The sequence below is a fragment of the Poecilia formosa genome, unplaced genomic scaffold, assembly GCF_000485575.1.
Source record: "Poecilia formosa unplaced genomic scaffold, Poecilia_formosa-5.1.2 Scaffold136, whole genome shotgun sequence".
NCBI lineage: Eukaryota > Metazoa > Chordata > Actinopteri > Cyprinodontiformes > Poeciliidae > Poecilia > Poecilia formosa.
Window position 1 is genome coordinate 1,576,524 of NW_006800075.1, and position 10,190 is coordinate 1,586,713.

Genomic DNA, 10,190 nt, shown 5'->3' on the forward strand with positions numbered 1-10,190 from the left:
TTGTGATTAATATTCCAGATTTTCAGTGAGTTTTGGAAATACACGCTGAAAAACATTGCTAGTAGGGACTCAAATCATCCACCAGATGGTGCTATTTCTTCTACTTTTTAAGAAATCGCATTTATCTTGCCATTTAGTCCACAATTGTAATCAATTTATCGTGTGGAAGAACTTACAGAAATGATAAATGCATTTGCAAATGAAATAAAGTAAAAGAAAACAATCTCTGTCTAAAACGGTTTTCTCTCTTATTATGATCACAAATAACTCTATAAATTATTATGATACACAAAAACACCTCACCACAAACTGAGTTTCTATGCAACAAAATTTGTAAAAATAAATAAATAAATGAAATAAATGCAATAACAGCAAAACTACTTGTTTCTAGCCCTCTGTATCGTCCAAGCTACGCGCAGACTCGTTGGCATAGCAACTGACAACAATGCCATTTTAAGTTTCAGGATTCAACGCCAAAAAAACAAAACAAAACAAAACAAAACAAAACAAAACAAAACAAAACAAAACAAAACAAAACAAAACAAAACAAAACAAAAACAACATTCAAATGTTTCCCACACAACCAAAACATTTAGTCTGTTGCAGTAGTGTGTTTTTAGGCTTAGTGTTTATTTTGCGATGATCAATAAGCGATCGCTGTGCCAGAAGCTACCGCTGCTCTTAGAATCTGTTCTCTGCCGTTTATGATCGCTCCTCCGCACACGGAGCTCGTTACACACACATTTGGTGACAAAAAACGCAGCGCATTATATAGCTACATAAGCTCAATTATGGAAAATCAGTTGATATGATAAATGTTTTTTAACCATTTTACTGGCGACGTACAGACAGGAGGAACATCATGCTCTTCAGAAGAAACTTCAGAAGAAACTCCAGAAGAAACATTCTTCTTTGCTAAATACCCCAAATTCTGTCAAATTGGATAAAAATCCTCAATTAGATTAATTCCTGGCCTTTGAAGAGTTAATTTCAAACATGTATATGGTTTAATCTAGACAATACATTTGCACCTTTGGCTGCATTTTACATAATCTATGAAAATTTTATGTATCACTGCTCAGAGCATGATGCTGCCACCGTCATGTTTCAAAATTCAAAATTTAAATGACTTGTTTTGTTAAAATGTAACTTTAAGCAGGTTACTGTAGTTACTATAAAAATGCAGCAGGTGGTGCTGTTCGTTTGGTCTTTCTGCAGAGAAATACGCATTATGTCAGCTGGTTGCTAAACTAAACTACTGGCTTCAAGAGAGTGGCAATTAGCAATGACGATTAGGTAAGGTAAGGTCAGGTAAGGTAAGGCCAGGTAATTTTATTTATATAGCACATTTTCAGCAACAAGGCAATTCAAATAAGTGAGGAAGTAATTAGTTATGAAAAAATATAATTATAATCAGATTGTTTTTCAGATAAAAGTTACACATCTTCACAACAGAACAAGCAGAATGAACTGCAAGACATTTAGAAGCGGTAATTTAAAACAATTAGCAGCCATTCTTTATTTACAATACAAAGACAGAACCTTGCAAGGAAGAATTCAAAGACATTTCTTTTTACTGTCTTGTTTTTTCTAAAATAACATCAAGAAAGTCCCAATTCAAACAGTTTTTATTCTGGTTCAATGTATCACCAGGCAAACATGTTAAACATGAAGGAATATTCACATATTTTTGACACAAAAGCCACCCGATTGTTTCCTCTGTTAACCTTTAGAGAACAGCTGAAGATTAACATATTAAACTTGTTACTTTGGCTTTGCCACCTGAAGGGAAATGTACACATTTTATGGGGTAGAGACAACAATAGAAAACCTGTCTGCACATGGCAGTTAATTATTTACTCAACCCACCCAAAAATAACTCTGCTGGAAGTGGAGACGAGAAGTTGTTGTTTGAAAAGGAGGAGGATCGACATTTCAAACTGCTTCTGTCAAAGGAGCAGAAGCAGGATAATTAGTGAGCAACCAACAAGACACAAATAGATCTGCAGCTGTTTCTGGTTGCAATTTTTTTTTTTTTAGGTTTTCGGCTCAAAACCCCTATAATCTTAGTTATGTAGTTAATAAGTTGCAATTTGAGAGAAGTAGAAGAATAAATTAATATTCAAAGACATAAACGACAATGATTTCAGCTCTGCTGCATTCAACGCAGCTCACACACATTTAACACACACAAAGCAATCCTGTCGTCATTCTGTACCACCCTAGAGGTTGTTGCACGTTTAAAATGGGTCATTTCACATTTAAAAGAAGTTACAAACAGCTTAAAAACAACTGAAATATTTAACACACCAAAGGGAGAAGTAACTCCCCCCAAACTACAACCTTTTGATCAATAAAATCCAAACTTGTAACAATTTTGATTCAGGAGATTTCCAACAGGTCGCAGACTCTCAGGAAAAGTTCTCAGTTTTCCCTCATTATTCTAATAATTTCGATTCCCATAAGAAGGTCAGACATTTATTCACCACTTGTCCCTCAGATATATTTATAACAGCATGCATTTTATTCTACATTTATTAATAATTTGGTAATTTAACATTGCTGTAACTTCACTTCACATTTATTATGCAAATATATTATTTAAATGGCTAAATGATTTTTACTTCCACAACCCAATTATTTTCAGGTGAAATTCACAGAATGAGGTCATGGTTGGCAAAGAAAATGACTCTCTGAACGGTAAAGACAGACATGATGATGCTCCATAAATTAACTTCTTCAGGTGCTATAGAAGACTTAATGTTCACTTTCTGTTGCGGAACTGACCTGAAGATACTCTCTCTCCTTTAATAACAGCCTTGAGCCACTGGAAATCCCCCAACCCCTCAGGAATCAGGTCATATTTTATCCCCTGTAAACAAAATCAGAAGGTTCAAAGCCAATTTAAGGAGTGTAGACGGAAACACTGCAACTTTGCATTTATAGTACCTCATCATGTGGGGCAGATTTGTATCTGTATTTCTTGAATAAGGTGAGCGACGCAGTGATTGAGTGGGCTGTGTGTGAACATACACACATGTGTGTTTGGTTCCCAACATCTTCCTCATAGCCTGGAATCACGGCGCCATTCGTCCTGTTACACAAACAACAAAACGTTTACTTATTACATTTTTTTTTACAGTGATATTTATAATTATAAACATGTCTTATTTGGTTTGAGCCACAGTGGAGGGATCAAAGAGCAACATGTGAGTTTGCAGACTTCTGGTTCAGCATACAGAAATAAATCTAAGAGAAAATCTGACAGAAGTGACAAAAGATGTCCTCACCATCTGAGGCGCTTTGAGAAATTTTGCAAGGGAGGCTGGGATATTCCCAAGTCAAGATGTGGCATGTTGACAAAAGACAGAATGTTGTAATTGATCCAAAATGTGTTTTCACAAGGTACTAGGTTAGGGATGTGCACACTTATAAAACCAAATAAATAATTGCAGCCAGATTATGTTTTATATTCCTTGTAGTTTCGGTTGATTTCTTCCAGTACACATTGCCCCATTGAAATGTCATCAAATGTGTTATTTTTTTGTATCCATGATTTCAAGATTTTTTTTTAATATCTGTAGCAACATGTTACACTCAACCTCTCCTATCAAGGTAGCAATCCCTGCCACATGTTAAGAACCAATGCGCTTAATCAACCTCCAACTTGCATTTGTGTTTTTTTGGACTTTATCACATTAAGCAAGTACATCTATACATTTATATTGCAGTTTTCATTATAAATGTCAAGACAGTCAGAAAGTGAAGTGAATGGAAAATATTTACATAAAACAGAGGTTAAGAGCAAAGAAACAAATAAAAGAAGATTAAAACTAAATGTTTGGTTGTAAAACTATAACTAACTAGAAGGTTGTTTCAAAAAGAAATGTCCCCAACTGAGGCTCAGGATCTTAAAACTGACTCTTAGCTTCACAGATAACCAAACAGCCATCATGTGGGCTCTCTTTTGAGGTCCGGTTAAATCCTTGCAGTGGCGTTTTGTGCCACTAGGAGGGAGTCAAGCTCCATCCATCTATCCATTTTCTTTACACTCTTGTCCCTTCGTGGGGGTGGGAGGGTTGCTGGTGCCTATCTCCAGCTATCGTTCCGGGCGAGAGGCAGGGTTCACCCTGGACAGGTCGCCAGTCTGTCACAGGGCAACACAGAGACAAACAACCATGCACACACACACTCACACCTAGAGGCAATTTGGAGAGGCCAATTAACCTGACATGTTTTTGGACTGTGGGAGGAAACCGGAGTACCTGGAGAAAACCCACGCATGCACAGGGAGAACATGCAAACTCTATGCAGAAAGACCGGGGCTGGGAATTGAATCCCAGAACCTTCTTGCTGCAAGGCAACAGCTCTACCAACTGTGCCACTGTGCAGCCCTGGAGTCAAGCTCCTTCCTATTAAAACAAGTAACCGACTGCAGCTACAGTCAAGTCCTGAAGACATAAAATAATGGCTGCTAATCTAAAAATCAATACTTGAAATGAGGATTTTCAGGTCTGAAGCTTTTCAGAGATAAAGTATGACAATCAGAGTTTATGTTTGATCAGAGCACAGTTGTAAATAGTTATTTAATCAATGGTTGACAGCAGCTGAGCAGCTGGTTAAGGGAGAACATTTTGACATTAAAGCTGAATATCATCAGCATATATATGACAGGAGGACATGCCATCATGTTTGTAAATAATCTGTCTAAGGGGGAAGATATAAAAAATTATGATAAAAGATTTAGATGTAAGCTTATTTATGAAAATACTAAAAGTGTAATTAGTTATTGTATGAAATAATCCTGATACTCTGGTTCTATAAACCAGAGTGCTTCAAATTGTCGTGAACCTGAGCAGAAGTGAACACCACACCTTAATATTTGTGGGGTTTTTTTGTTTTAAGTGCAAGGCAAACAATGCTGCCTGACTAGAAATTACATAAATTAGTGAATATGTGCATAATGCAGCTCTCGTCAAAAATATGCTAGCTTGATGTACTGACTGTGTTGGCGGAAACAACTGTATTTATATTTTGAAATGTGGAGATATAGTTCTGTTTTTTCCTTTTATAAAATCACCATTGTTGTGTTGCAATGATTAATTTATTGAGGGTGTAATTCAGGACATACATGGTCATTGTTCATAGTGCCAAAGTCAAAGATTACACCATAAATATTTATATTTTGCATCCATATTGAACTTTATTAGCAAAACTCCAGTCAGCTCAAACTTTTCAATGACAGACAGAGGCAAGATTTAAGCAAGTTAACAAACCAGAACAAATCAAAACAGAAACACAAATGAAACAAAGAGCATAAACACACAAGCATACACTCTGTCTTGAAGACTTAAGCTGCAGGGCTTAAAATCTTTTGCTTTTAAACTCAGATGAGAGAAGTTGTCTTTGGACGAGAGTCAAAAAGAAACTTAGTCAGTCTGGATGAGATTAAATTGATCTCCGGTTGCAATGTAAATAATCTCCGTGTTTTCTTTGTTTGTTGTTTTTGACTTTCACTCGTCACTTAACTATCACGCTCAGAAAGCATCATGATAGTGAAGAGAGGATGAAACTGCCAAAGTAACAATGTTCAAACTAGTTCAGGCACATATTCTGAGAAACTTACTAGAAGTACTTTCATGAATTACTTTGAAAGAGTTCTGCTTCTTCAAAAGAGGAGTTTTGATGGGAAGTAAAATAAAACATTAAATTCCACATATTTTAGGTTTTCTTCTTTGCCTCCCTGTTAAATAATGCTTCTTTTGTCTCAGCATGTGATTGTAGTACAGGCTTGACGTATCAATACCCATTTTTATACATTTATTTGACTTAAAGAGTAGAAGATAGTGGGCACAACTAAATGCGGCTCAAATGCTTTACAGTCCATTAAAAACAGAACAATAGAAAAATGCAGACGCTTTAATTAAAGCCAGTATAATTTTTAAATTATACTGTGAACAACATATGCATAAAAGAGCTGCCCTTATCCGGAGGCTGTTGGCCCTGCAAGGCAAATTCTCCAGATATTTGTCATGTTGGTTCCTGCTAACTGAACTGTACGGTTTGGAAACTTTGCAGTAAACTAATTTATAGTCTAGCGAAGCTGGTTCCGCGCTCAAAGATTGTTGCATAAATAGGCTGACAGACACAGAGAGCCTGCAGCAGGGGGAAACACCGTGGGAACCTGGAGGAACAAGATGACTGCAACTTCATGTCAGCTGGATTCCTGCCAGAACGAAGGTCATGCAGAACAGACTGAAGACAAAACACGGCTCCTGAAGAGATGCCACACAGCTGTAAGAACTGGACCTACTGCACAGATGGCATCAAATAGTGGTGTAGTCGCACTGAGGACTGAAAAAAGATACACCTGTTGCCTTGTTATTTATATGTTCAACTTACTTTAAAGCAGAGGTTCCCAAACTGTGGGGCGCGCCCCCTAGGGGAGGCGCCGTGTCATTGCATTAAATTATTCTAAAGTAAAATACGTTGTTATTTTAACTTCATACTGTGAGTAAAAATAAAAGACAAACGTGTGCTCTTTAACTTGATGAGGACATTTTTTGTATATTGTAAAATAATTATTTGGTTAAGTTAAAACTCACAATTCAAGATGATTGAACTTAAAAAAAAAAGAAACAATCCTTAGACTACTCATCTCTTGTTAAATTAACTTTATGAACTTTAATTTCTGAGTTAAAACCAAAACAATTTTCTTGTTGACCTAAATTGTATTTCCAAGGCAGAAGTTGGACTTTCATTTTCAAGTTAGAGCACCTTCAAATGTTTTACATTTAAAGGAACACCAAGGGGATCTGTACAAAAAGCTTCAAAGAAAAGAAAATCAGAGCATCAAGCGTTCTCAACACATGAGCATTCTCACCTCTTAATAATAACAAACCTTAAGGAGCCAATAATTAGATGATGCACTTACAGGCAGAATGTTTTGAACTCCTATTGTTCAACCAACCTTGCAAGCAAAACAGGTTTTTCCTCTTAATTATCTTTTCTTACTGGAAAACGTAGTCATGAGCATCAATCTCTGCTCCAGTCTTTGAGCCGTCCAGTACACCTGCAGTTCCTACCACGGCGCAGTGGACGCAGCCGTCCTCACCTGGCTTTGGGAGGAGCAGCAGCTCTTCTGGATTTGAAATCTGCTTCACTACATGCATTACGTCTACAGACAAAATGTGTGCCTTGATTTTTGCAGCTATAAAGGTGGAAGAAGGCTGTTAAACACTAAAAGCAACTGCAAGGTTTTTCACATCAATACTAGAAAACAAAGATAAACATCTACAGATACTACGTCTGTGTTTTCTTTCAGAATAGAAAAATACACTTGTTTTACTTGATTCAGTGAAAGAAAGACACTAGACATCCAAAACTTATGTATTTTGTAGAAAATTAAATTACTCAAGCTTATTTGATGAATAAAGCGGAATGTCATCAGCGTAGCAGCATAAATAAAATAGCAATTGTCTTGGTGCACAAGCCTGAGGAACACCATAATTAACCAGATACATTATTACCTTGTTCAACTTTGAACTGTTAGCATTTGTAGCCTTAGCAACAAAAAAGAGGTTTTATTAAAGTACAAATGTACATGTTGTATTATTTCTGAGATTATAGCCTAGGGCAGGAATATAAGACCAGACATTGTTTTGGTTTTCTTGTGTAATATTTCCATTAACTGTGTTCCTGCTGATTTAACTCAGCAATTTGAAATGACTTTATGAAAAAACACCTACCATTATATTTCATGTCCATAAATCTGAAAGGATTGTTAACATGTGAAAGCCGGTTCTACTCTTTCATGTTGAAGTTTCATCCTTAGAGTTACGCAAAGACTGGACACAAGTCTGAATACAAGACATTTTAAACAAAACAAAATTAATTTAAAAAAAACTAAGGAATCAGCTGTTTGAGACAATCCAAACAAAACTAATGCATTTCTTGAGGTAATTTGCTTACTGTAGGTCTCGGTGGAGCGTCCAGGTTGTAAATATCCTCAAAACTCCACAGAGGAAGTTTGTTGAAGGAACTTTTCTTTATGATGGGGATCGGAGTCTCTGGACGAGAAGTGCTGACCGGATCAGGTTTTAGCTACTCTCTTTGTGACCCAGATAGTTTATCAGCTTCAAACAAGTAGCTTTGTGCATTTATTCCAGACCAGGCTGTCTGGCTGTATTTTGGTTTGATGAAATAGCAAAATATGTAATTTAGCCAGATTAAAAATTAACTATCAGAATATTTCTTCTTTGAATCCCTGAAGGACTAGAAGGAAAATACTCACCACTTCTCTGTTGTTGAATCATCCAGGGACATAATAAAAAGACTAATGGTGACTGAAATCACCAGAACCAAAGATAAATTCCTGACTGTTCGTCCTGCCCTCAGCCTGAGGTAGAAAGTTTGCTTGGAAAAAGTTAAACAAAAATAGAAATGCCACAATTTACGGCACTTTGAAACTGCAAGATGACTCAGATCGCACCTTTTTAAGTAAGTCAGACAAGTGCAACAGAGGACTTTTCTCAAAGTGACCTGAAGGGATGGTCAAAGAAAACATGGTGAAAACAGCACTTTTTACAGAGGAAAAAACACTACAACATAACTGAGTCATGCAGGAAAAATAGTCAGATCTATTCCACAACAACATTCTGTGCAACCAAAGTGCATTTATTGTTTCATTTTCCACCTTTCTTAATGTTATTGCCTTATTCCAAAGTGGTTTAATTATTTTCCCCTGGAAAATCTTCACACAACACCTAAAATGAAATAATCAAAGCACAAATGGGTTAATAGTTTGGGGGTATGTCTTTAAAGGGTTGGGACACATTTTTAAGAAGTATTTTTTCCATTTAGTCTCCACAGATTATTTCAAGCTCAGCCAGAATGAATGAAAAGCCTCAGCAGGTCGTCAGTTTTAGGTTTGAGTCTGGGAAGTCTTCAGACCACTTAAGGTCATTTATGCTCTGAATTCTTTGTTATCTTCACGTTAGAAGACAAACCAACAGGTTAGTGTTCTGGTCCCTGCTCTCAGCTGCATCCTGCTACTATTTGCTCCTATGTATTTAAGATCCTCATTCTCGTCCACTCTTTGCTGGATTCTTCTGTTTGCTCAGTTCCCTGCCTGGTTACTTCCGGTGTGGCTTTTTGTTTCATCTCTGGTTTTTGTCGCGATTCCTTAGTTTTTGTTAATTCATGTTTTCTCATATTCTTTAAATATTCTGCAACACGTCGCCTCAGTCTGGTTTGCTTACACCATGACAATGCGTGTGTGCATGTGTGTGAAATAATGGTAATGTGCTATATTTAACATTTGCAGTCATCCAATTTAAACATCCAGCTTTTACAAAAAGAGACCAAAGGAATTAAAAAGGAATTGTGGAAGGACAATAAACAGTTTGCTGCCTAATAAACACGAGAATGCTACTTGCACCACTTAAACTTGATCCACTTAAACTAACAAAAGCACTTAAGAGACATGTTGGGGAAATTAAACATGCTAAAATACTGAGAGACGGAAATCTTTTGATTGGATGTAATTCTGAAGGTCAGGTTGAAAAGGCGAAAAAGCTTGGATGGGTGTGTAAAGTCAAAGTCAGAGCAGTTGTTAAAGTGGGTGAAAAAAGAAATAAGGAAAGCAAAGGAATTATAACAGGAGTGCCGTTGAGTGTTAACATGAAGGACTTAGTTGAGAATCTGAAAGAAAGAAACAAGGAAGTAAAAGGAGCACAAAGAATGACAAGGGATACAAAGAAAATTGAAGCAGAAACTGTGTTGTTGGAGTTTGAAACAAAAGAAATGCCAAGGGAGGTTTTCTTTGGCTTGATAAGATTTAGTGTCAGGGAATATGTGCCCAAACCAGTGAGGTGCTTCAACTGTCAGGAATTTGGCCATATTGCAAAACTGTGTAAAGGAAAAAGGAGATGTGCCCAATGTTCTGGAGACCATGAATATGGTAAATGTGGAGTTGGAGTTAAACCAAAGTGCTGTAGTTGTGGAGGAGAGCATAGTGTCGCTTTTTGGGGATCCGAAGTAATGAAACGACAATCAATTATACAGAAAACGAAAGTTACGCAGAAAGTAAAATATGCAGAAGCGTGTAAAGTAGTTGAGAAAGAGAAACAAACTGGGAAATCTCTAACAGGAGAAAAGCAAGTAATCTCAAGAATTATGGAAATGGTTGA

The 10,190-nt window shown here is 36.7% G+C and overlaps 1 pseudogene; it reads right to left on the reverse strand.

Moving 5' to 3' along the window:
* Positions 1–2,663: 2,663 nt before the first annotated feature.
* LOC103145180 (alpha-N-acetylgalactosaminide alpha-2,6-sialyltransferase 1-like) lies at positions 2,664–7,824 on the reverse strand (annotated as a pseudogene).
* Between the last annotated feature and the right edge of the window lie 2,366 nt (positions 7,825–10,190).